Raw genomic sequence first — 27,158 nt, forward strand, 5'->3', positions numbered from 1 at the left:
CTATTCATCTTACATAGAACGTTGTTCATCAACAAGTGTCATTATGTTTAAATTACATTTCCTGAAGTAGTAATATATCACACATGTAGAAGAATTGCACGTGACGAGCCGCAGAGACGAAAACAGTATCTGTGACCCAAGTACTTGTCGTTGAGAAGAAAGAAATATTGCATGATTTTGGGACAGGTTGTAATATTGGTGTTACCTACATTGATAATTGTACTACTAATAAACATCTCCGTAGGTAACAGATAAAACAAAATGCCATTACTGTCTATAGTAATGTGATAAACCCATATCTTTTCACTCCATTTTAAATTCTAAAATATATTCAAATGTGAGCCATGAATGACTAAGATAGAAGTACACAATACATTGCAATGCTGTGATGAAGTTGTTGTATTGCTTCTTAAATAAGTGCAATTAAACGTACTTAGAGTAACAGAAATGTGATTCGGACATGACAACAGAAGGACACGGATTTTAAGATTAGGATGGTAGATATGAAAAGCCACTCATAGCAATTTCATGAAACACTACAAATTGGGATTTATGTAACCTTTTACATATTCAATCGTTGCTTCCATGCTCCCATTGTTAATATAGCGACATAAACAGAAAACGTGAACGCGATGGAAAGATTTTGACTACGGTTTTCTACTCGCACAAGTACTATTTTGTCCGCTCAGACAGCCGGACTGACAGGAAGAATGATTGATGTATAGCTAAAAATGTATTTAGGCAATAATTACTCCATTTGTCATTTAATCCAAAAGAGTCATTTATCTAAATATTTGCAATATAATTAGTTTTGAAACAAAACACTCGCACAGAAAGCGAAACATCAAAGCTTATTCTAAAATGATTAATATAGATTCAATTTGTTAGAGAATAATTTCATGGAATATAATAAAAACCAAACGTCTGGCGACTTTGATATTCGCTTTATGTGATTAACGAACGGAGAAATCAATACTGTCATCTTCGGCCGAAAAGCTTGCAGGTTCCTTTTAATACATTAAATTTTGGAAATCATACTTTAGTTGTTTAAGTTATAAGTCAAAACAGGGAGATAAAATATGAAAATTTATTTCTTATATCATCTAATAACACATAATGAATAGCATACTGGTAACAGTTAAAACCGTTTGCTATCGGTCCTTCCGATCTGACTACTTAACGGCAAACCATTCAATACATTTACTCTATTAGCTTACAATCACGACAGACTAGGCTGGTTAGAAATATTACAAGTGATAGCATCTGATACATGTGAGGATGTTTCAACTGTAAGCTATGAAAAAGTAATTATATACACATGAACGATATTATCCTTAGCACTACACACATAAAGCACGAAAATTAATGCCGATCCTATCTTAACCTCTTCTCAAAAATCATAAATATCAGCTGAGAGAAATATATCTCTATCTTTAACATGAAGATAACAAATGTTAACATTACGTAAAAAGTAGGTAAGGACGATCACAAAAAATGAAAGCATCGGCATTTATGTCAGTTGAGTATCTTGTTAATTCAACGACATTTCTTCGGTCTCTATATATAGCAGCAATGTCTTGATATTTAATTTATTTCTCATTACATTGTAACTATATTGAAAACAGACTTTGTAGGCTATTGGCTCTGTGAAAGTGGTGCTGGTATTATGAGAAACAATAGTCATGACAATACCTAATTTCTAGCTTAAAGTACATTTGGAAATATATGTTAGGGAAATACGACTTTATTTCTGGTTACTAGCCAAATCACATCACATTACCCATTGCTTATTTCTTAGTTGATGTGCTAAAACTGTTTAATTCGCAGTAATGTAGTTTTGATGACTCTTACAAAACTGTATTAATTTCTCGACCACAGTAATTAAGGAACATCATATGATTCCAAAAAGTGGTTGTTAAAACTCTCTTTTTTAAGTTCCATCCGTGCGTGTAAGCCTTGATGCATTACAGACGGAATACAATGTTGAGGTAAACATACTAAAATACAAACAGAAAAGCTTGCCGAAGCAATTTGCTGAATCAGAATTCAACATCAGCAGCCTGTTGAACATCCGAATTTCCTATACTTCTATTATCTACGAATCATTGCATACAGTTTCCTTATCTAAATTATGTGTTCATATTCTCTGGACAATAGACGATACACATTCGTATACAAACTAACTGGAACAAATAATTCAAATTAATAAATAATAAACATACATATTTGTTGGATAATTTTTAATTAGAAACCTTTCATTGAATTAATTAATGTATTATATTTTCTTGTTTTATGGCACGCTTAATTTGAAAATGCAATTAACGAGAACACTGTTACAACCATACATGCACGTATTAGCTTTGATTTTTGTTTAGGTAATAACATTTATAAGAATGTCCTCTGGAAGGATTAATCCACAACAAGCAAAGTAAAGAGACACTGTTTTATTGTCTTTCCAGGATTGTTTATTAAATGTGTAACACCCCTTATACACTAGCGAATTTCGTTAAACAGCATTATTACTTAGACTCAACGATGGTTTTATTACGAGTATTGGGAACATTACTTCCGAGACACGGCACACTCAGACAGAGGGAATGACTGGATGATAGTCCGACTATTATGGTGAATGAATACACGAAATGCCTGTCCTAACAATGTTTCTGGCTTGAACAAGCAAATAAAAAGCGATGTTCGATCTATGTTATATGAAACCGGAAACATATGGTATGGCACGGATATTTAATGATTTACATCACTATGACTTCATAGAAAATATTCAAATTATTCCGAAATTTAATTCTAAAACATCCCTACTCAATACGATTATGAATAAACACGTTCTCAGTATTTCGATAATGCTCTCGCATGGAGGCTACACCTACCCGTCCTCAGACGGCTCACGAAATTACTTGGTTAAACAGTAACAAACTAGCATTTACATTTTCCATACATTCAAAGGTAACGTCTAAAATCACTGAAAGTACACATAGTAAAGCTAAAATTTATATTTCAACACACTAAAATAGTTCTGAAAGTAGTTTGTGCCCATAGAATAAAGCACATAAAATAAGATTATTTAATTGATCTAGATGATTTATCAACATAACAAGTTTATGACAAACAAGCAGACACATTATCGTTCTTCATACAAATACAATATCAAGCGTAAAGATAAAATATTCTAAATAGTGCCGATTTTTGAACCGATTAATATACTTAAGGTTCAAAAATATTCAGATGAAATATTCAGTCAAAGTATCCAGGTAAAAATAATTATCAAATCTTATAAAAGGCACTTTCATTGGTCCAAATCGAACAAAACTGATCTAGTAATTTAACAAAGAAATTAGAATTAAGATATTCTTGCTTCATTTTCTTATTTGTGTTATAAACTATGCAGTCTTCTTCCAGACACATTACGAAATACTGAAAGTTATACCACTGAGCAAAATCAGTGACCAACAGAAATCCTCTTGGCCGATGCAGATTGTGACCATCAAGTGTAAGACACTGTTATAAGCATTATCTCAAGACATGTACTTCGTTTGCATGTTTAAAAACATTTTGAAGTCTAAGAACAGAATAAAAGTATGAAAACATTAGATTTCAGTTATCTCTAACATTTTGTTCGCTGAATAATCTCTTGACATGACTATTGATTTAGCAACCGCCCCCAACCTGTTAGACCTGTTGATAGTATGCATAGGAAATGTCTGTTTTCGGTGAGCTATTTAGGAGGCTAGACATAACCTTCCTAAGCTATCCTTATCATGATTGCCATCTGCAGTCACACAGGCATCATCACGAGCAGCTAATGACCCGAAGAGACAAGTGATCTGGCCGTGAATGTCGATGTTCATTTAAGCATGTAACACGTTAGTTACGAAGTGCTCAGCTATTACTCTCAGAAAGCCATCAATGTCATGTCTAATACAGATTTACATATTCTGAAATCAAGATATACTGCGGAGACGATACAATCCTACCGTGTTCAAGGTTAGCACGTTCAATTTGGATTCAGTCGACCTTAATACATAAAACCTAGGCAATTTAAAAGAGATTTCGTTTTATTCAACTAATATATATTGTAACTCTGTGGACCGCATGTTAAAGTATGTTATTAAATACTTTGATATACAAACACAAACTTTAACGAATCTAGAACTAGCTGTAATTCAAGATTCTTTCGGTGCACAACCGTACAATACTAGTTCTTATTAAAGGTTATAATTATTTTTGCTATGTCAATGTAAAAAGATAAATACAGATAATATGCATTTGCCTTCTGTATGTAACTTTATACATTACAGACTAAAAGATCTGATTTTCGTCCGAAAGCTTATGTCGAATCAGATTTTAACAACCCGGAAAAGATATTGATAAAACGTTTACGTCAATCTACAATGACCATAATCTCGAACATACATTATTTGCCCAGTATCCTTCTTGGGTTCTTGTCTAACAATATGATCTTTAAATAATGTTCTAATCTTTAATTATGTAGAGATGGTACCTAACCAAATAAATCAAAGGGGGACAACTCTGAATTGACCAATAAACTGAAGCTAACATTAAACATTGATCAAAAGTGAAAGAAAAATCAGATAGGTCCCTTTTCAAACAACTTATCAGACAGACAAAATATGACCTAATTTGTTTAAATCCCTTTGTATTCAATATACAATATGCACGCTTTTCTCATGACTTACACTGACAGTTATTTAGTAAGTTGTAGTGAGGCCCTGACAGAAAGTTTAGTAATGCATGAAGATTATATAGAATAATGCATACATTCCTTTGAAGAAAATTAACGACATTAAGAAACGTTATTAAGTTTTGATCTTTTAGCAAAAATTATTTATTTATTGTTCTCAATGGTGATACATTGGTTTACACAACATTTATATATCAAAATGTAAAATGTATATATCCAACAATGAGAAATAACAAAAAAGTTAAATTGGTAACACAAAAAATCATTGTCGTCAAATATACATTGTAATTACAATGGTTTAAGGTAGTGGTTGTAATTACTACATGTTAAGGTAGCTGATAGGTAATGACTCTATGTAATGTATTTTAAGCAATTCTCAATTTAAACATTCTCTGGAGGGAACTAGCACGATCATTTGCTTTCCTTGAAAAACGAATAAATGCTGAAAAAGCATATTTGATGATTTTCGTTACAGGTCAAATACCCTAAACAAACTAAAAGGTGTTTAATTTATTGTTGAAAACAAAGTAATCAGATAATTTCAGATATCAACATTAATTTAAAACTTATACTATTTACAAAACTTGAAAAAAAGTTTTTGTTGGGGCCTCTCATTTACAAATATATCAACAATTATCACCTGAATTGTGTGCATTCATGAGTGGAAAATATTGATGGTATAGTAGTCGCAACTTGACCGCGATGGTTGACCTTAGGCTGATTATTCATATCGATTATTTCATTATAGAAATCAAGGGTGCTTAGGGTAGCCGTGTATTTTTATATGGAATTTGTTTGTATACAGTGCAGTATCAACGTATATATAATTACATTTGATCAGTTAAAACCTTTCAATACAATAATTTATATTTACACAAATTTATATTTCCTTTTTCTCGTGCAGCTCGTTTTTTACGTACACTCCTTTTCAATAATAGGTTGTGCCTCATTATGTATTATAATGCAAAGGTCAACCATCGGGGTCAAGTTGCGTCCACTATAAAATGGTGTAGGGGTTTGTTTACAATATAAAATCTTTGATAACTTCTTTAAGGTACATTTTTGGTATGGTTTTGTTAAGCTTATAATAAAGAGCATGTCCTTCTCTTTCACTCAGAATTTTTTCAAGCGTTTTAGACTCTTGGCTAGTCTTGGAATTTGACTTTATTGAGAGACAAAAGGAAGTTCAGTATAGGCTCTTTCAAAATGTTGAAAGTAGATTAAACTTACATTATACTCTATTGAATTTATTTAGCTGTGGGAGCTTTTGATATAGACTATAATTGGGGAAGTCCTAAAATCTTTGTAAAACGGTCAATACAAAAGTTGTCCATTTTGCTTCAGATATTTTGAGAAAGTCATTTTTAGATATCAAATATTTCTATTTTTGACACGGAGAAGAGGAAAACCATAAATATATTTGGTAAATTGGTGCACTTAACTATCATTTCACTCTGAAAAAAATCTGTGAAGATGAATTTAAAATTTTTAGGTACCATCTCTAATTTATTATGTAAATATATTGCTTTGTTCCAGTAATCGGATTCTTATGTCTATTACATAAAACATAAAGAAATATGCGTTTGCTTTAAAGTCAGCTATATTATTCTTCAGATGCAAAATGATTTGTTTTTCTTTTGTACAAATATCTAAAATCGTAAATCACGACTTCCTAGACTTAACAACTAGTCTGTGGTCAAAATCCTGACATTGATGGATAGGAAAGGGGAATTTCAAGAGATCAAAATGTAGCCACAGAATCTATCTCACCCTTCCGTGTGTGTGCTAAACGATGTTAACAGTAACTGGTAACTGTTAACCGATTATTCAAATTATTGCCGATCCCACATACAAAACTGTCAGCACCAGTATCAATGAGCTCTTCTTAACGCATATGGGTTCGTCATACAAAAAGCGCTTTATTACATGTAATGTATTTAAACTTCTGAAGGCATTTATCAGGTATGATCACGTCTTTTGTTGAATAAAGGAATGTTGAATATTTTTATCATTATATTTTGCTACTCGTCGGGCTACAGGCAAGTCATTTGACACTCGTTTTAGTTTCACAAAGAATCATATTCGGTTTTGGTTGTTAAACATACTATTATATTAACTTCCCTCCGAATTCTGTCTCAGTCTGTTAAGAAAATAGCCGGGGGAAAATCTAACATAAACAATATATGTAATTACTGATGCAGTCATCTACACAATTGGAAGGTTATATGCATTGTTACAATATAATCAATATAACGTTGGATAATCGGTTCCCTTTTTTTTATTCAATATGATGGGAAGCATATTACTTATAAAGATGTAAATTTACCGACCTTGTATCATCAGCTGTACAGAACTGAGGCTGAAAATGCCAACCAGCTCGCTTGATAAAAATATTATTGTTTAACAATCTGACGTACAGATCAGCTCAATCGGAACACCCCGTTATCCTCGATCCTCAGAGGACGACCAAAACTAGTAGTATGAAATAAGGCACTGCCTCAATCAAAAATCGATCCGACTTCAACTCATCCCATAACATTTGAAAAGAACTGTCTACTTACAGCACGGAAGGACACACTTTTTAATTCGGTAGTAAATATCTCATTCGGTATATCGCATATTACCGTAGAGGGATCGATCCCGATTTTTGTCGCTACGCGTAGGATCGATTCCCTATCAATTTAAAAACAACACTGCCCATATTTATCTATCTATTTATACTGCAACACTCCTCTCTGCGAGTATTATGTGCAGCTGCGCGCCTGTACAAGAAGTTAAAAGTAGATTGTATAGGAGGATAAAAGTAATACAATATTGTATTGTATTACAGGTAATTTAAGCCTCTTGGATAGGTGTACCCTCCGGAAAAGTATATGTATTTAAATGAACTTAGCTCACTAGGTGCTTTTATTTACAAGTGTACACTACGTTTATATATACCATATATCCATATTTGTACTGATGTGCAAGACGTTGCGGTTCAGACAAGTTATGTGAACGCTTATTAGGCACAAGAAAAAAACGTATTCTTCTAAAATATCCAAAGTCAAACGCTCTGTGCACGTGCCGGAAGTACACCTTTTTTAATTCGAAAGTATATATCTCATTCGGTATATCGCATGTTACCGTAGTGGGATTGATCCCGATTTTCGTTCGCGACGAAACTCGGTAGGATCGATTCCCTAGTAAGTCTCCGACTCGAACTTTCGCCGAGTCAATGAATTTCGCTTTTGGACTCCGAGTATTTATGAGGAAATCCATTGAGTGACTCGAGGAGATGAAATTCAGTTAGTGGAATACACACCAGTATTGATTTCCTTTGTTGCCGCGGCACTTGACGGAATTTTTCGAGCGACTACGGGACGAATCTACAATTATCTTAAAGGATTCTTCAAGGAACTTCGACCCGGACGCGCGGAGCAGCCATAAAGTACCGATATATTATATAGAGTTATCTATATAATTTCGACTTGGAGTTCCGTCAAGTTATTATTCGAAGTGACACGGCGAATTTCCGCTAACATAATAAAACTAGAATTGTCGGCACTCAGAGTCAGAATTACGCAGTACTCGGAGGAAGTCTTCGCTGTGCAATATATTTCCTTCGTTGCAAAACGGATAGTGGGGTTTCCACATGACCCGATCTGTAAACCCGAAAAATAGAAAACACTCAATAGAGACCAATACAACATCTGTAAAGGGGAACACTTTTATGCCCCCATGTTTTTGGGGGGAGGGGGTAGCATATAGATTTGCCCTTGTCCGTCCGTCCTTCCGTCCGTCCGTCCGTCCGTCCTTCCTAGAATGTTGTGTCGCGCCTAGCTCCAAAAGTATTTGACGTAGAGTCACAAAACTTTACAGGAATGTTTATCAGCATGTGTAGTTGTGCACCTGGGGTTTTGCGTCCGGATTCATTCAGTCATGTAGGAGTTATTGCCCCTGACTTTGTAAAAATGGGTCATTTTAGTGTTGTGTTGCGCCTAGCTCCAAAAGTATTTGACATAGAGTCACAAAACTTTACAGGAATGTTGGTCAGCATGTGTAGTTGTGCACCTGGGATTTCGCGTCCAGATTCATCCAGTCTTGTAGGAGTTATGACCCCTGACTTAGTAAAATATTGGTCATTTTAAGGTTGTGTCGTGCGTAGCTCCAAAAGTATTTGAACTAGAGTCACCAAAGTTTACAGAAATGATGGTCAGCATGTGCAATTGTGCACATGGGGTTTCGCGTCCGGATTCATTCAGTCGTGTAGGAGTTATGGCCCCTGACTTAGTTAGAAATTGGTCATTTTAATGTTGTGTCACGCGTAGCTCCAAAAATATTTGACCTAGAGTCACCAAAGTTTACAGGAATGTTGGTCAGCATGTGTAGTTGTGCACCTGGGGTTTCGCGTCCGGATTCAGTCAGTATTGTAGGAGTTATGGCCCCTGACCCAGGAAAAATTTGTCATTTTAATATCATGTAGTGGGGGCATCTGTGTCCCATGGACACATTTCTAGTTTGCGTATATGTTTTCATACACAGGTTGCAGAGTTAGTAGATTGTTTGATTATCATTGTCATAGATGAACGCTCTAGTGGGTAACAAATTATCATCATCAATCATTTTATGCTGCGAAAGTTATAAATATGTGAAAAGTATATTTCCCTACTGACATAACAAAACGCATGCGTTAGAAAAACAGCGCGCGGATCTGCCAGATGACGAACTACATGTGGTTAAACTAATACTGACTAGAAGAAGATCCATATTTGCTTATCAGATTATATCAAATGAAACTCAATATGTTAAGAAAAACTTAGTCGTAGATAGATTTATCAACATCTGAGCCGTGCCATGAGAAAACCAACATAGTGGGTATGCGACCAGCATGGATCCAGACCAGCCTGCGCATCCGCGCAGTCTGGTCAGGATCCATGCTGTTCGCTAATAGTTTCTCCAATTCCAATAGGCTTTAAAAGCGAACAGCATGGAGCCTGACCAGACTGCGCGGATGCGCAGGCTGGTCTGGATCCATGCTGATCGCATACCCACTATGTTGGTTTTCCCATGGCACGGCTCATCTAGTTTATTCAGGCGATAAATCAGACCAGAGTTCGAAATCAGTGTTCGTTCACATCACAGGTAAACTGCAAAAAAGATGTTCTAACAATCGAAGGCTGCTACAGCCGAAGTGCAATAAACTCTACAGAACAACCAATGTAAACTGTTTGTATGTACGGTTTCGATTATTTTTCTACTTAAAGTAAGTAATAATCTCTTGTTTTCTTTTAACAAACTTCAGTGTCAAGCTAGGCCATGTCCAAAACATGTATGACATTCACCAAGAGATGAATCCCTTACGCTCGCAATGGTATCGAAAGGTATGATATGTAAAACAAAAGTATATAAGTCAATCAACCATAAATCTGTTGTTGTTTCTTTCATTTTTTTTGCTGATAAAATAGTATCTCCAGCTTAACACACGTATGCTCTTCCTTTAAAGCACCCCCACCCCCACCCCACCACACACACACATCGTAAAGTGTAAAAAGCAGCTGCTTAATATGTGACCATAATTAGCTTGCCCGTTTTGTAATCTATCTGTCAACAAACATGTATTGTAGCGTTTTGTTTCCTTTTACATACGACTTATAGCTTCTATACAAGTTAGGAAAGTATCAGTAGAAATGGAAGTATATATAGATCTTCAATGAATAGATCTAGTTTGTGTGGGTGGGGGCTGTTTCAATTGGATGTAAAGAGGAAATGTTTGCAAAAAAAATATGATCCGCATAAACATATATATGTACATGTCATGTAATCAGTAAATATAAAATGAGACTAAAAACGAAAAAATATCCTCCTTTCTCCTCTAAAACATGACAATATTTAAGAAAACTGATTACCTGATTAAAGCAATTCCAGTACGGCAACATTTTGTGTCCATGTTTGGAAAGTTAGGAAAGAGGTCATGTCCATATCGATTAAAGAAACTTTAAAAGCAAGTCTCGCGAAAAAAAAATTAAACTTTTAAATGTCACCAATCAATGTTTCATTTCTGTTTGAAATAGCATCCGTGTGAGACCTTTGCTTGTGTTTCCCGAACAAAACTTGCAATCTCTCTATATCGACAACCAAACTGTCAAGTACTATGTACGCGGGTGCAAAAAACTACATTTTCTCTTACTGAACAAGACAACTGTTGAAAGATATTAGGGTCTATGATCCACATTTTCCTTTTGATTCGTAGGACTGTAAATCGTTGTATTTTTATGATTTGCCATGGAACACACATGTCTAAAAACTTGAACGCGAGTATCTCCAGCTTAACACACGTATGCTCTTCCTTTAATTATATATAAAGCACCCCCACCCCCACCCCATCACACACACATCGTAAAGTGTAAAAAACAGCTGCTTAATATGTGAAGTTCATGCTGAAACAATTGATACCTTTTAAGATAAGACGTTAATGCTTCGAATACAATTAACAATCCTGACATAGTGATGTTGACGCGCGAGAAAACAATAGCAATGTTCGGTTATTTAACTCTAACATGCAACAATCTTGATAAGATTTTACACTTTCCTATTCGTTTAAAGCTAATTTCCATAATCAATGTTGCAAAATTTCGGAACAAAAGCGTCCACACGTCTTACGTCCTATACACTGCAAGAAAAACAGTACATATCCTAGAGTCATTAGTTTTGACGCCCTTAAGCAGTCTGACATGTATTTCATTAGATAATATAGATAAATTAAACAAATAAATAGTGTTGTTATAAACTATGGCATGTCTCCCTTTATTTTATTCCTGTTTTGTGAATTTTGTGGGCAAAAAGGGGTCAATGTTTGTATTATTGCTGACCGACCATCGAGATATCCATATTTTTAAGGCTCATGAGAAATGACGCCTTTTGATTGGCTGGCTCTCTTAACCAAAACTTCACTTTTCTGGAGCCTATATGGCCAAAATCATATTTGGCTGGTATAATTCTATGTGAATGCAGTTGAGACTTGAAACTTAAAATGACAATAAACAAATTAATATTAATCTTTTTAAGTGACGGTTTTGCTATTTCTTTGTAAAATGTGATCTTTTTTATTCACTTTACATATTGTTGATAGCAGTCATTCATTATCAAAACAGTGAGGACACAAAAATATATAACCCTTTCTAACAGCTCTAACTTTAGTACTTTCAGTGAAAACCTATTAGAAACATGACCTTCTTTATTTACAACAAGATTTGACAAAGAGCAGCAAAACCATATTCAACTAAATTAATTTAATGTTTTCAAATGATACAAGGTGTATAGCCTACAGGAGAGTGAAAAATCTAAAATTTATTCAAAATTTCAGTCAAAGAACTGTCTTGTGACTTTGAAAAAATAGCTGAGGGAAAGAGAAAACCAAGATCTGAATTCCTGACCAGTTGCTCTTGTAAGAATTAGGCTTTTAAAGGATTGGATATTTTTGCATTATTAAAAAGACACAAAAATACACCAAAGTATGAAAAAATAATATAATCTTACTGTAAATCTGTTGAATGCATTAATGTTTTATTTGAGCAAGGTAAAATAATGCCTGCTTTGCAAACGTGTGAAATTTGGCATCATAAAAGGTCACTTATACCTATTTGACAGCAAAATAAATAAGGGCGCCAAAACTCATGAGCGTCAAAACAGATGATCGAATGATAATTTAACATAAATTATTATGCTGATTTGAGCAGACAGATATCTAAACATTTCCAGATCTGTTAGGGAAATACTAAAATAATTCGAAAAATAGTTTGTCCTAGTAAATTATTAAGTTTAAAGCTATTCAATGTACTAATATTTGTTTAAAGCTATCGAAAATATTCATACTAAATTATCCAGTGCCTAAACCCAAAGGGCTTCCTATTATATTTAGGCATTTCTGTGTAAAGTCCATGTTCTTGTAACGAACAGTTGCGGCTCCATCCACCCTCATTTCTTAGAGAGATACTGCTAACTGTAACATTGAGTACGCTGTGAAATAAACTAGTAAAACATGATCATTTTCATCAGGGGGCTTATCTAAGTTCTTTTCAGGGAAACTGGTGTAACTTCTTATTAACATGTAATTCACATTATTCATAACCACAATTACGTTAAATATAGTCTGCACAATGTACTTCTTCTAATATAATAACAGTACTATCTGAAATTAGTTTAGATTAATTAATTTAAAGTCAAATTCAGAGTTTCATAGGAAAGAATTTTCACTCTGAATCAATTTATTTCATAGACTGATTAAACTGCAGGAACAGCTGTATAACAAGCTTAGCTGATTTAGATATTAATGTTGAACCAGAGGAAATGTTAAGAGTTTCTGCGGCAGAAAAACGACTTTATATAAATGTTAACTTATGATATAAAGGACATTTATGATTACTGTTCCTAAATTCCTAAATATTATTTACACGTTTTATGACTAATTCCGTAGCTGTTTAAGCAAAACAGTACGAACAGAAAAAGGCAAACAGCAAGCTGTCATTGACTGGATCTGAAATAAAGTTATAACCATGGTAATTACATATAAAACAGTTAATTTCTTTATATTTAACAACTAACTAGTAAATATACAATATTTACATTAGTGACTTGGTCAGTCATATTGGAAACGTTTCTTTTTATACCACCGGAGTCCGACGGAAAAGTTCATGACCCTGCAGGAGATGACAGGAGATTGTGCCATGAATGCCAATCTTTCATCTTTCATCTTACATCCCTACACCCAACACCGGCTTTATCGAAATGCTATTATTTTGAAACTATGATCTGACGTAAGGGTCCTTAAGGACAAAAAATATAACATAACTGTGTCATAGTATGGGGGGACTGCTTTTCGGACACCACACGGCACTGAAAACTGATGTAGCCATAGTTCAAAAATTGTCAGAAGATTCTTTTGTTTGTAATGCAAGCAATATAAAAGCAGCCTTTGTAGGACTATGTATGCAATGTGCACCTAGCACCTGCTTAAGCGGATTTCTATGAAAATTAAACATTACATTGACTATGTGATCCCAATAGACAGAACTATTTTCAAACTAAATTTTAGTGATTTTATTTAAATACTATTATTTTACTATGATCTTACGTATCTGAATTGCTGTTCAAACCTATGTTAAAATAGTATCTTTCGTGCCATTAAAGTTTTAAACGATTGTAAATTTAAACCAAACTGAAAAGCTTAGTTTTAATGAATGATTCGGGTTGTTTTACTCCCGCATACAAGAGCTATCATATTTCTAGCTAATTCGGAATATGTTACTAAATATTTATCATATGCATTTTCCGATAGTGAATGAAGACAAAATAACAGATTTGATTTGCTGTCAGAAACACAAACTGTTTTTGCTAATTCTGAATCTGCCGAGAAAACCTATTGATAAAACGTTCACTTCGTAACTGTCAACCATGCTGTACGTCTGGGATAAAGAGAATCGAATCAGACCAAATCACTGATTTACATTATTTGCCCAGTATCTGGCCTTTTGGTCGCTAATAAACGTTCGTAATGAGAAAATTAGCTTTCCAATGTCCAGTATTGCTTTTCGGTACAGTTTCTTATGAAATGTTCCAAATAATACGTATAGCAAATTGCTCGGGTTTTCTCGCAGACATGTTTTTGGATTTGTTATCGATCCCATTTTCATGCTCACAATCAAATTCAACAGATCTCTTTATACGGGTCTCTGAAATGAATTATACCAGAACTTGTTTCTACGTTATTCAAAGAAAACTATACTTTCAGCTTAATTCTTATATATGTTCGTCAGTAAAAGACGATCCCCTGGAAGTAAAGTACGCAAAAGGCAGACCCGGTTTGACTGAGTTTGTTCATGAGAGTAAATGAAACGTATATTTAGTTTACTCACAAGATTCGCTAAATGATTTAACACAGTTGATTGGGAAGGAATAACACAAGAATTCAATATAAGAAACATGCCTTCTGCGAAACTTACACGATTCTGAAGTAGACTGACTGTTAAAGATCACAAAGTCATTAAAGCTTACCGTTTTTTCCGAATCCTCCCCTGATCAATATTTTCATTAACAAGCGCGACAGGTTTTCGTGTCTTAAATTAGGAATAAATGTCACTTTCTGAACTAGTGACTCTTATGCTTACAATTTCTTTTCCTTTTCTGTTGATATTCGTTTCAATCTGAAGGTTTATAGAAAATATACAAATATTCCAAAATGGAAAAATACAACTCATCATCAGTTACAACTGAAATGAAAGTTTTCGGAAGAATTATTGTTTTAGTTCATTTACTTCATTTTATAAATCAACATTCTGTGACAGAGAAAAAATGTGCTAAAATATTTCAATGTGATTTTACGGGTATTTACGGTCACAGCAACGATGGGAAATATCTCTCTCATCCTTGACTGAGAATTGAGAGACAGAACAGTCTTTTCTTGAATGTCGGGCATGATTTTCCTGTGTTGTGAACTCTGAGGGGAGTAAGATAACTCACGTTTTGTAATTCATTAATAAATAAGAATGGTACACTGCAATAATTAAACAGTACTCAAAAGAAAAAAAGTTTTTTTATTTTATTTCTTGTAAATTTGTGATAGAGAATATGACATGTGAGAAAATAATCTATCACTGACTGTAGGTGTAGATGGATATATTCGCCTCTATCTCGGCCAAGACTCATTACCGCCTAACTGTCACCATCCAACTAGGTATTTCGATTTGCACCTTTAACTAGTGACTGATTCTTATTTTAGTATTTCTGTAGCCATTTCCCTTTTCTCTTGTCATGATATCCGTAAATAATGCCATTTTTGTTGCCATCGTATTCGTCTCACTCGCTTTATTTGTCACGACTATATTTGTTTGGTCTGGTAATCCTTTTTCTATTACATTAAGCAAGACCAAACATGAATTTGCTTTAAGACCAGCTTTATGGTTCCTCTGATCCTAGCTGATTTGCTTTGTAAACCATAAAGTGCTAGATTCGTAAATCATGGATTTGTAGAGTAACAAATACTTTGTATTCAATGTCCATGGCCTTGATGGAAAGAAGAGGATTTCTAGATTTGAGTATGGCGACAGAATATATAATGTCTGTATGTGTGTGGGAGAGGAGAGGCACGTTTTAACGGAAGTCATATCTCAACAGCTATTACAGAGTCAAACAAGGTGACGCTGTTGTTTTTATTGTTTTGTCTCCCTTCTAGACTAGCCACTAGACTGATAATAAAGAATTTGTAACACAATTTAAACTTATGTAGTTTTTCTTTCATTTTATGTAATTGTGACAAATGCCACTCTATTTTTGGCGATTGATTGCAATATTATGATATTGGACACAAGATATAGACTGGCTACATACACAATTTTAAAACTTAAAATTGAAAAAATATATAATAGTCTAGGAGCCAGTCTGTCTCTCTTAGAATATTTCATTTTGGAAAACATAACTTTAGTTTCAGCAACAAACGAAAATCAGATAGATTTATAAGCTTAGATAAATTTACAATAAGGGTATAACTATCGTGTATCATCGCACAATACCAATGTGAATATTCTTGTTATCATGACAAAAATCAAAACAACGGAATATACGTAACGATTTTAGTGTTTTCACCAGTGTTTTATGTTCTTTAAATGGAAATAATAAGTTAAAGCCGAAGCCAGCGGCTTCCTTCCGACAGACAGTCAACCAGGATCTGCGCATGCTAATATTTGATAATATGTTGTATCAGTGTATTTCAGTGTGTAAAGCCACTTACCTGTACAATGTCTGAGACAATATAAACGTTTATAAAGTAATATAGTTTACATGTATTTGCAATATTAGATAAGCGCTTGTTTTGTTTTGTAACCACTGTTAGCACTTAATTTGATGACAGATTAACGAATTCGCTATTATTTTCTTTACAAGAATTAGTCCTTAAAACGAAAGAAGTATGTTATTGTCTTATGTTACAAGAAAATTCTATGACATTTCAAACTAGCAAACGACACTTTGCGACACTATTCCGTTATCAGAGTCTGTAAAAATTAAATTAGTAATACTTCAACAACAATAACAATCAAGAGGGCCATTGAACCTAAAGCGCTCACCTGTGTACAAGGCTTCAAGTGTGTTTGTATAAGTACAGAGTTAGGTTTCTTTTATGTTAGCCTATATTATATACATGCCACACACACTTTTGAACCAGTAGGGCAATAATTTAAACAATTATGTTAGACATTACAAATCTGATAATTCACACACCAAATATCAAGGCTCTAGCTATTATTGATTCAGAGAAGAAATGTGACCACGCCCCCTGGAAGCCATGTTTTTGACGAATCGGAATAATTTGAACAATCTTGGTAGAGGGCCACACAAGAACCATTTGCTGTAAAATTATTTTAAAATCGGGCTTGCAGTTCCAAACAAGAAGATTTTTCAAGTTTCCACTATATACATATAGGGAAAAGTGACCCTGCCCTCTGGCAGCCACGTTTTTTGACGAATCAAAATAATTTGAACACTCTTAGTAGAGGGTCACACAAGGATCATTTGTGTAAAATTATTCTAAAATCGGGCAAGCAATTTCAAACAAGAAGATTTTCAAAGTTTCCATTATATACATATAGGAAAAAGTGACACGCCCTCTGGCGGCCATGTTTTTAACAAATTAAAATAATTTGAACAATCTTGGTAGAGGGTCACACAAGGACCATTTGTGTAAAATCATTCTAAGCTCGGGCAAGCAGTTTCACACAAGAAGATTTTTAAAGTTTCCACTATAAACATATATGGGGAAAAGTGACCACGCCCTCTGCCGGCCATGTTTTTGACGAATCAAAATAATTTGAACGATCTTGGTAGAGGGTCACAGAAGGACCATTTGTGTAAAATTATTCTAAAATCGGGCAAGTAGTTTCGTACAACAAGATTTTTAAATTTTCCACGATATACATATAGGAAAAAGTGACCACGCCCTCCATCCAGCAGCCATGTTTTGAACGAATCGGTATAATTTGAACAATCAAGGTAGAGGGTGATATAAGAACCATTTGTGTGAAATTATTTCAAAATCGGAACATCGGTTTAGGAGGAGATGTCGTTTTAAGTTTTTTTTTCTATTTTTAGCTCTGGAAGCCCCCATGTGCAACTAAGCGGAACCGTTTGAACAACTTTGGTAGAGGACCACCCAAGGAACATCATGGCTAAGTTTTATCAAATCTATTCATTGGTTTTGGAGGAGATGTCGTTTAAACACAAATGTTGACGACGGACAGACAACTTGACGGACGCACGCACGGACGGACGCTCGATGGACAACGGACGACGGACACAGCATGATCACAATAGCCCACCATGAGCACTTTGGTTTTTGTGCAAATTGGTATTATATAAACCTTTTGAAGAATAAGTCCATATCAATAGTATAAACTACTTTTGTGGCTCCTGTTGCTTTACTTAATACTTCCAGTGTGTCTGTTCTTATGTTTTAATTTTGGAATGCAGCTCGATTATAAGCTTCACGGTAACAGAAAGACAAAAAAATAAAAAATGTTGTAGGCTCAGTTTTGTTGAGCCTGGTCACGGACGGTAGTGGAAAGTCATGCTACCGTCCACGTCCGAAAATAAATTTATCAGATAAGCGCATTTTAAATGTCTCTTGTAGTATCACATATGTCATTTATATCTGGTCATTTATATATGATATGTATGATCCCATTCATTTAAACACATTTAGTATTACTACTAACAAGTCTGATTTTACGTCACTGAATAGTTCTAGAATTTATTAACTAGTGTGACATATCACAGCAAGCACTGTTTGTAAAACGCACATGCCACTTGATGGACTGCCAGAGATAAGGATAAGTGGGTGTTTTTTCTGTCTGTTATATGCTGTGACTTTGAGCTTTGGTAAACTGATTTCTAAAATCATAGGGGTCAGCCACTGAGTACAGGCAACGGTTCTGTAAAATCGGACAGGCATACGTAAAAGCAGTATCTAGTTATTGAACGGACAAGGTAACTTTGACCTTACGCTTTGGCTTATTATCCTCTTCGAATTTTGACGGCTGTATATCAAAGCGTTCCACAGGTATTGATCTGAAACAGTTTTTAGTTTCAATGTCATTTTGACCTGGTTCATTAATGTTTTATCCCAAAAATGACAGGGGTGAGGTGGTGTGGGTGAGGTATTTACTTACCACAGGCAATAGTCTCGTATAGGTTAAGCGTTTGTCAGACTTTGATAGGAAACAAAAGCGTCTGCCGGCAGTGAGACCGTTCGACTGGCTGACTAGCATAAACAAAACAATATACGCTTTTCCGAGCATTAAAAGAAACAAAATGCTGGCTTTAAAATACTGTTCCATTGACGAAACCGATCGTACTTATTAAATGTGTGTTAATGATATGGAATAGGGAGCGCATGGAGTTTCTTGTTTGGGCGGAAATATGAGCATGTATTTAATTTCCTATAGACCACCTACATTGAACAAAACGTACTGATCAATGATATATACTTGATTAGTCTCATCAATGGTAAATTAATATCACCATTAACTCTTCCAATTACTACACCAGATGGCAAAGGGAAGAATTTACCGGAGATTGGTATGATTATTTGACCAATCAAATACAAAGTTTACATTTAACAACATATGCAAACACCTGAAGAAAAGTATCTTCTAGTTCCAGATGTGGCATTTACTTTATTCGCTCTAAGAGTCTGGGCTTATTGTGCCAATATATAGGACTTGCACCACTGTCAAAACATGTTTACCTATAAAACAGAATAAAAATACATTGGCATCTCATACGTTGTACCTGCTGATCAGTTGCTTAACTGCATTCGAATGGTCTTAGAAATATACACCAAAAGCTGCTAAACATATCATCATGTCAAATACCCTTCTCAATTGTTCTATAATGACTTATAAGTACATAAACAAATGTAGAAATGCCTCGTGCTTTCCAACGTATATCAGTAAGAACCTACCAGTAAATTGGTTATATTGCCGATCTTCAAATCTACCAATATTCAGACTGCTAGTTTAGGTAGATTTGTAACTGTAAACTTAAATGTAATTTAAAAGATAAGAAGACAAGCATTTAAGAACATGTATTTTATCATATTAATATGTGACAATATCTATCTATAAAGCTTTAAACATTGCAGTTACCCTGGCTTGGTATTGTATCTAATAGTGGCGAAAAAGACGCTACAAATGAATACGATCTTACATTGTTTCCAAACAAAGAAACAAACACGTAACGTAACGTATACAGCGTTGTTGATTGAATCAAATCGTTAAATGCATTGAAGTTTAGCAAGAATGAAACTCTTTCTATTTCTATAACTAGAACTCTCTTCTTAAATTCGTTAATACTGTTTGTACATGTTCCTAAATACTAAATGGAAAATACGTGATCTCTACAAACCTTGGTAACATATCCAGCAATCAGTAGATAGAAAAATATTCCTCTTCTGAAACCCTGCGGTTTGCCCAATACACTTGATATGGCAACAAAACTCACTCCATACTTAAGAGTTATGAAGTATATTATAAGTGTATTTAATGTAAACGTAACTCCTACAACACCATTAATTTACATCTCCCATCTATTGGCTTTTGAATTGCAGTAATAATGTGATACTGTGGTTTTAACATTCCAAGATAACTCAAGAAAATAACAGGTTTTCCATACGTATAATCAAAATAAATTCTCTTTAGTTCCAATGCAGTGCTAATAATAAACTCTATCCTAGCACACTCTCAAATCTACTAGGAACACAGCAATTATTGGAAATATTTAAGATAGATGTCTACGCGTATACTCGTGCTTTCGCTTCTTAACCATTGAATCAGAACTAACGTTATTGCGCGGGTGTATATTAGAAACATGTGGTGCAGAAAATCATTTGTTTCGTGTGTTAACTGTCAAATATCTTTACTGACAGCATTTCTAGTGTGATTTAAATGTGTAATTATGATTTTCCGATACGAAACGTAATCCGGACAAACATGCAATTTGGTATTAAAAAACAAATGTTAACATACTTAGTAGTTTAGTAGTTTAACTACCCTCCTGAAAAATAAAAAAAATCATTGATATCTTTTTTAAGTCCTAAGTATGTCAAAATTACATATATGACATTTTGAGCACAATGACTTTGAATTAATCAGAAATAGTTTGCCACATGTCAGTGTTCTGTGTCTGTGCACTTGCTCAAAGTCGCATAAATGAATTCGTGTAGAAGTTTTTGTTTTTCTAAAAAAAAAGATCGAACCGATTAAAATGAATGAAATGTATGCTTGTTACACAATAGTTTCTTGTGCTCTAAATACTATTTTTATGTCTAGATCTTAACACTTTCGTGACGAATTTTCTTTTTTTCTTTTTAATTTTTACGTCTGTCATGTTTTATGGTTTGTCTTTTTCAGCTAATAAATAAATACCTATTTACATACATATACCGCAATGTAGTGGGTGTCTAAGCTAATAAAACTGTGCCATTATTAGAATTCAGCCAACGGTCGGATCAGTAAAGACAAGACAAGAGACAAGACAAGACAAGACAAGACAAGACAAGACAATTTTATTGCAACTCATTTAGGCTTAAAAGCCCATCATGACATTAATGTTACATAATACAAGACGTACAGCAAACAGTGGTGTACATCACAATATAAAAGTTACTATAAAGAGTTATATAACATGTAGACGAACGACAGAAAAGACAAAGTCACAATCATAAAACATACAAACAAACAAAACAAAAGCGGAGAAGGTCATCTTTGACAAGTTTACAAGAGTTGTACAACTTGACATAGATCTATTTAAATCAACAAACAGAATCATAATTAATGTTTAGATAAGTAGCTTCAAAACAGAAGCAATCAACCAAATAGACACTATATATATGGGCCGTTTAACAATACATTTTTCTCCGTAACCATCTAGTATCATAATATCTTAATGTAACCTGACAAATTCTAAATGACAGAATGCGCGTTTTCTGCAAAACACTCTTTATTCCGTCAGATTGAAGAAGCTATCTTAAGCAAAATCATGAAAAGATAGCAGAAACATTTCCATGTAACTGTGCACAAGCAAATCCGATTATTTTATTTTTTTTTACTTGGAAAAACAAACACAGAATAATTGAGTTCATGATGAACTAATTAAACCAAATTTTAACACAAAACCTCCGTTGATTGCTTTTGTCATTAAACAGGTTTCTGTTTTATATATTTGTTAGATTTCTCATTAAATGAAATCGAAACATTATTACATTCCAGTGAAAATTATTAAAACAATTAGGTACCAACGTCTAGAGTAAATGCAACATCTGGCGACTACAAAAAAATATGATGTCTTACTTCAGAATGAAAGAAGATAGTGACGGTAGTGTACTCTTCAAGAAACGAGAGACCATAATTATAAGCAATGACTGGTTACTATAAAAAGACAACGATAATGAAGTTCAATGCTATATATCGGTTGCCTGTTTCCAATGCGTCCATGTTTATGAAAGAACAAAATGAAGTTAGAATTTCATTTTAAAGACAGTTCAGGAAACAAGGAGAAACCATGAACGGCAATACATTATGTTTCGGTTGCCTGTTTCCTATACCAGAAAAGGACCTTTCTGATGTTTGGTACCCTTTCAAAAGTTTTTAACAGATAGTAACTTTATGTGTACCAGGTAAATGTAAAGTACCATGACGATTATTATAAAAAATAGTTTAAAGTATCTTAACGACACTTGGGAGGAGGGATTACCTCATTTTCATTTTATTTTCTGAGATGAAATATTGAATAAACTATGCACACTCGCACGCATGTACGTACAATCCACCACCATGATAAAATCGGGCTACAGAAAATAAAAATGACACGGACAACACAGTTCAAAGTACAACATGTAGAACGCACGTATTTCTTTAAACAAAAAAGGAGAGTTGTTGCACATTATGAATAACAATGCTGTGATATATCAATCCTCTATTAAAATAAGTAAGATAGGACTACAGGAGAAAACGATGCCACGGACACGACGATGAAAATACAGTTTTGGCGACATTCTCTTTAAAGACAAAAGGAAAGAAATTGAACAACCGTTACAGTAAGTATCTGTATGAAGTTACGATTAAACGTACAGGGATAGGACAAAATATTGTCCATTAAATTAAGGTATCTTTAGACCTGAGGAAAGAATACTACAAGGTCCGTATAAGAAATTGTCTTAAGAACTGAGGATAGAATATCACAATAGTGATGATGAATATAACTGGACAATGGGTAACAATGTAAAGGCAACGGACAAAATCGAAACGGCGGTGCATCTTACATTTCCCATCTTTAACTCCGTATCAAGATAGTCGCGTGAACAGAAACAAGTGAAATATGAAAATATTTGAAGTACATAAGTACCATCGTGTGACCTTTGACAGAGGGACAGACGGAAAAATTGATTATAGCATAATGACAAATGACAAAACATTTTTGCGGCATCAGTGTAATCAGAGACAGTTCAAGAGCTTCATGGATTCTGAAACGCATATTTGTCTAATTATCTGAAATAAAACACACACACACAAAATAAGTGAAACATCAAAGCTTATTCTAACAAATAAATATAATTTTCAGCAAACAATTGCACGGAATCAAATAAAACCAAGTGTCTGGCGACTTTGATATTCGCTTTATGTGATTATGTGAAAAGAGAAATCAATGGCATCCACAGACTGATATGCGTTGAAATGTTTGCATGGATGAAATTGTTCCCAAATGCTCATTTAAGCCATACACTGTATTTGATCTGGAACCCTTTGATACCATAGCACTTACCGTTGGATAATAGCTTTAAATTCGTGTGTCTCATGTTAGATAGATAGATAGATAGATGTCATGTTAACGTTTACAGTAAATGAGTCTATGAAATTTCAGTTAGGTATTTCAGAAAAAGTGGGCATATTTACAGCATTACACAGAACATTTTTGATACATTTTTGGTTTTCTCAATTTAAAATATTATGAGAAGCTTTAAATCATAACTATTGATCCGAAATCAGACTCAACTCGAAATAACAAAATTCGATCATACATATATATATACCTCAGCTTGAAAATAAATGCCAGTCTAATTTTAATGTCAGCTCCAAAAAAGCTCAGGCTTCTCTTAACAATATAAAACTATTGGCATAAATGTCAATGTAATATCCTGTAATTATCATGTAAATTCCCAGTCTGTTACTCTTTTTTCTATATTAAGGAGCCGCATTTATTTATTTCCTATTTAATTTAATTGTATTGAAATATTGGAATAACGACACTGGCACATTAAAACACAAGCAAAACATGATTGTTCTGCTATTGCATGCAATGAAATTAAATTTGTGTGATTGCTTTTACAACTTCACAGTAATTCTGACATTAAAGACCTCCAGTGCATTCTGGAAACAAGTTGTTTAGAACTAACACAACGACTTAAACTGTTTCTTGTGTTTGCATCAAACAGAGCACACAGCGTAAATATAACTTGCATATTGATGCATTATCTGTACATTTGAAGAATATACTTATTGCACATTCTGGTAACGAAGAAGAAGAAATTGCTCGTAACTAAACTATAAAGTTTTAGGTAATAAATACTTGTGTTCAAGTAAATTCTATCCTAGTAATATAGTTCTGATAACAAAACAAATCTGTATCGTTATCTTCATAAAGAATCTGCATCAAACAGTTTTAATTTAATGTAGTTTTTATTTAATATTCTCTCATTTAAAATTGTATACATTAAATCAAAATAGATAAATTACAGTCGACACTCGTAATCTCGCAGTCGACGGGACCTTGATAAAAAGTCGTGATATGAAAAAATCGAGATATCCAACAATGCTTCATACATGTATATTTTCATACTGTTCCGTGAAATATAGGTATCGCTCGTCGTGAAAATTACTTTTACGGGGATTACAAGCACAAATTCAGTTTCTTTTCTGGAGTTTCCGTTATCTCTGTATGTTTTTTTTAAAGATTATTATGCTACATAAAAAAGAGAGAAAAAAGTAAGATTTAGACGATCAAAATTAGCCCCTCCTGCTTTCACACTCGGGACTTTGGACCCGTAAGATTTCGAGGTTAATTCCCTCTGTGTGCCCTTACACTCTGTTGACTCCAGATATCTCCCCGGGATGGTTACGGTCGATCCAGATATCCTCCCGGGTTGAATACCGGACCCTGCTTGACCGGTGCCTGGGGCAAGCTAGACTCTTCCTCCATTTAAAGATGCCATACAATAATAGCATGTATCAAAAAAAAATTTACATTGAAAATGTCGAAATAGGAGACGAGAGTACGAATCTGCCGATTGTCTACCGTATGTACATTAACATTGCCTTCAATCTTTTTCTTTCGGATAAGCTATTTAGTGCTTGTGCTATTTACTGTCGCAACGATTGCTTCTAATACGCTAATACGACTACTGACCCTGAGAAAGTGTTGCTGGCAGGCGAGAAAACAATAACAATGTTCGTTTATTTAACTTTAGTATGCATAACATGCATCACACTTGACAATTATTTCAGGTTAGCTTTTACGTTTTCACATATATTTAAATTTAATTTCCATAATGACTGTTGCGATGGCAACAAGTTATCTTTAAAATTTAGTCGGAACATGCATATGAAAGACTCAATTTAATACGCATACAATATCAAGTTTATAGATAAAATATTCGAAAGCGCAGTAACTGTTTGTTTCAAGTGATTCAAAATTCCTTAGTTTATGTAGTTAAACGAGTGTCTTTACTGACCTTAAAGAGTAGAATTTATTAATTGTACATGATCCTGAAAAACATGGCTTTGTGTCCAGAACCCAATATTGTGCACTTGATAGGACACCATATGTACGCATGTTTGACGAGAATAATGACAAGTTCTGTCATAGTATGAAACATCACTGTACCAAAGAGACAAAGGTCAACGCTACCACAAAATGATACACAATACAGCTAATTAATTCAGGTAATTATGCCTCGCTTGTACAAAAGGAGAAAGAACACAGAATGCAGTTATCTATTAAAATACTTAACGTGTATATAAACTTACTTTTCTGCATTATTGAGCACTAGTAAGGTCTGTCAAAATGAATATGAAAACATTCGAATCCCCCTATATCTTTAACATTTATTTTCCCGGAATGATGCCTTAGTCAGACAACTGTCTGAAGGCACCTTGCTGTGTTTGCTGATTGCTACGTACAGGAAATGACTGTATCACTGGATGTAAATGATAGATAAATCATAGATAAAGCTTGATTTCTGATTTCAATCAAGTTCTCTCGATTGTTTTTGTCTCTGTTAGACTGTCATGATACTTTGCAATTGAAAGAGTAAATTGCGATTTAGGTTCGAGTTTACCTTGAGGACTTCTGTTCAAGAAAGTTTTAATTTTAAATTCATAAAATCTAACATAAAAACAAGGAAGAATATCCAACAGGGAAAGCCAAGTTTTGAAAACGCAGCCTCCCCTAACGCGCACACGATGAACGCACGCACACCACACACACAAAGCAAACACACAAGGCCAAAACAAATAAATAAAGGAACACAGTGGGGCACCGCCTTGGAACGGTCAGTGGCAAAACCACCACAAAGTATTGTTTTAACTCCAAAATTGGTTATTGAACCTACTTCCATTTTACTACATGTTGTTATATAAATACTTAAAGTATGCATTAACATACTCCAGACAACATCTAACATTCAAATTAACAAATTACATTTGCTCTCACTATCTCAGTCAGATTTTAATGTCGAGTCTATATGTTATAAATTACCTGAAAAGGATATTAACCCTTACCTGCTAAATTTCTAAAATGGACTAGTCCATCATTCAATTTGGGCAGTACCATTTACAGTCACAAAGGCAGAAACACTTGCCGCTAGTTTAGAATCTGACAGCAATTTTGTAATATAATGTGTAAGGATCATTTTTATATTATATTCTTTAACATCAATAATTCCTCTAATTTTATATATTCAGTCCAATTTTGTGAAAAGCTATGTTCTAGGAACACAGCATTCTTGATGTCAGCTGGAAACCAACTTGTAAGCCTAGTGTAAAAACACCACAAGGGTGTTTGAATGAATTACAAAATGATAAGACTCATCGTACAATAAGCTTCTTCTTTTTCGTGCCGACAAGAAGAAATTAACAGTTACACATTTGAGCCAGAAGACACGTCTTCGCTACCAGACTATTAAGATTTATTTCATTACTGTCTAGGCATTTACTTAAATCTAATCAATACAAAACACATCCGAATTTCCTCTGCTTGCGATTGTTCTTTCTGGGAATGTGGTCATTATTTATATTGTGTTTTGGTCAGATTGGCTTTCATTCCGCTAATTAAATTATCGATAGTTATCAGGTTTATGTCC

General features: G+C 34.1%; 1 protein-coding gene across 2 annotated transcripts in view; it reads right to left on the bottom strand.

Moving 5' to 3' along the window:
- Positions 1 to 27,158, bottom strand: part of LOC123552330 (dorsal-ventral patterning tolloid-like protein 1) — a 296,660-nt gene that overhangs the window by 75,675 nt on the left and 193,827 nt on the right. The window contains exon 1 of one of the 2 annotated variants that reach the window (XM_045341904.2): positions 20,150 to 20,446. The exons of the other annotated variant lie outside the window; for it this stretch is intronic. The gene's annotated coding sequence lies outside the window, so the exon portion shown is untranslated. Of the gene's footprint in view, positions 1 to 20,149; positions 20,447 to 27,158 lie in introns of those variants that run through there. 2 annotated transcript variants of the gene reach the window in all.

This window comes from Mercenaria mercenaria, chromosome 4, assembly GCF_021730395.1.
Source record: "Mercenaria mercenaria strain notata chromosome 4, MADL_Memer_1, whole genome shotgun sequence".
Classification (NCBI taxonomy): Eukaryota; Metazoa; Mollusca; class Bivalvia; order Venerida; family Veneridae; genus Mercenaria; species Mercenaria mercenaria.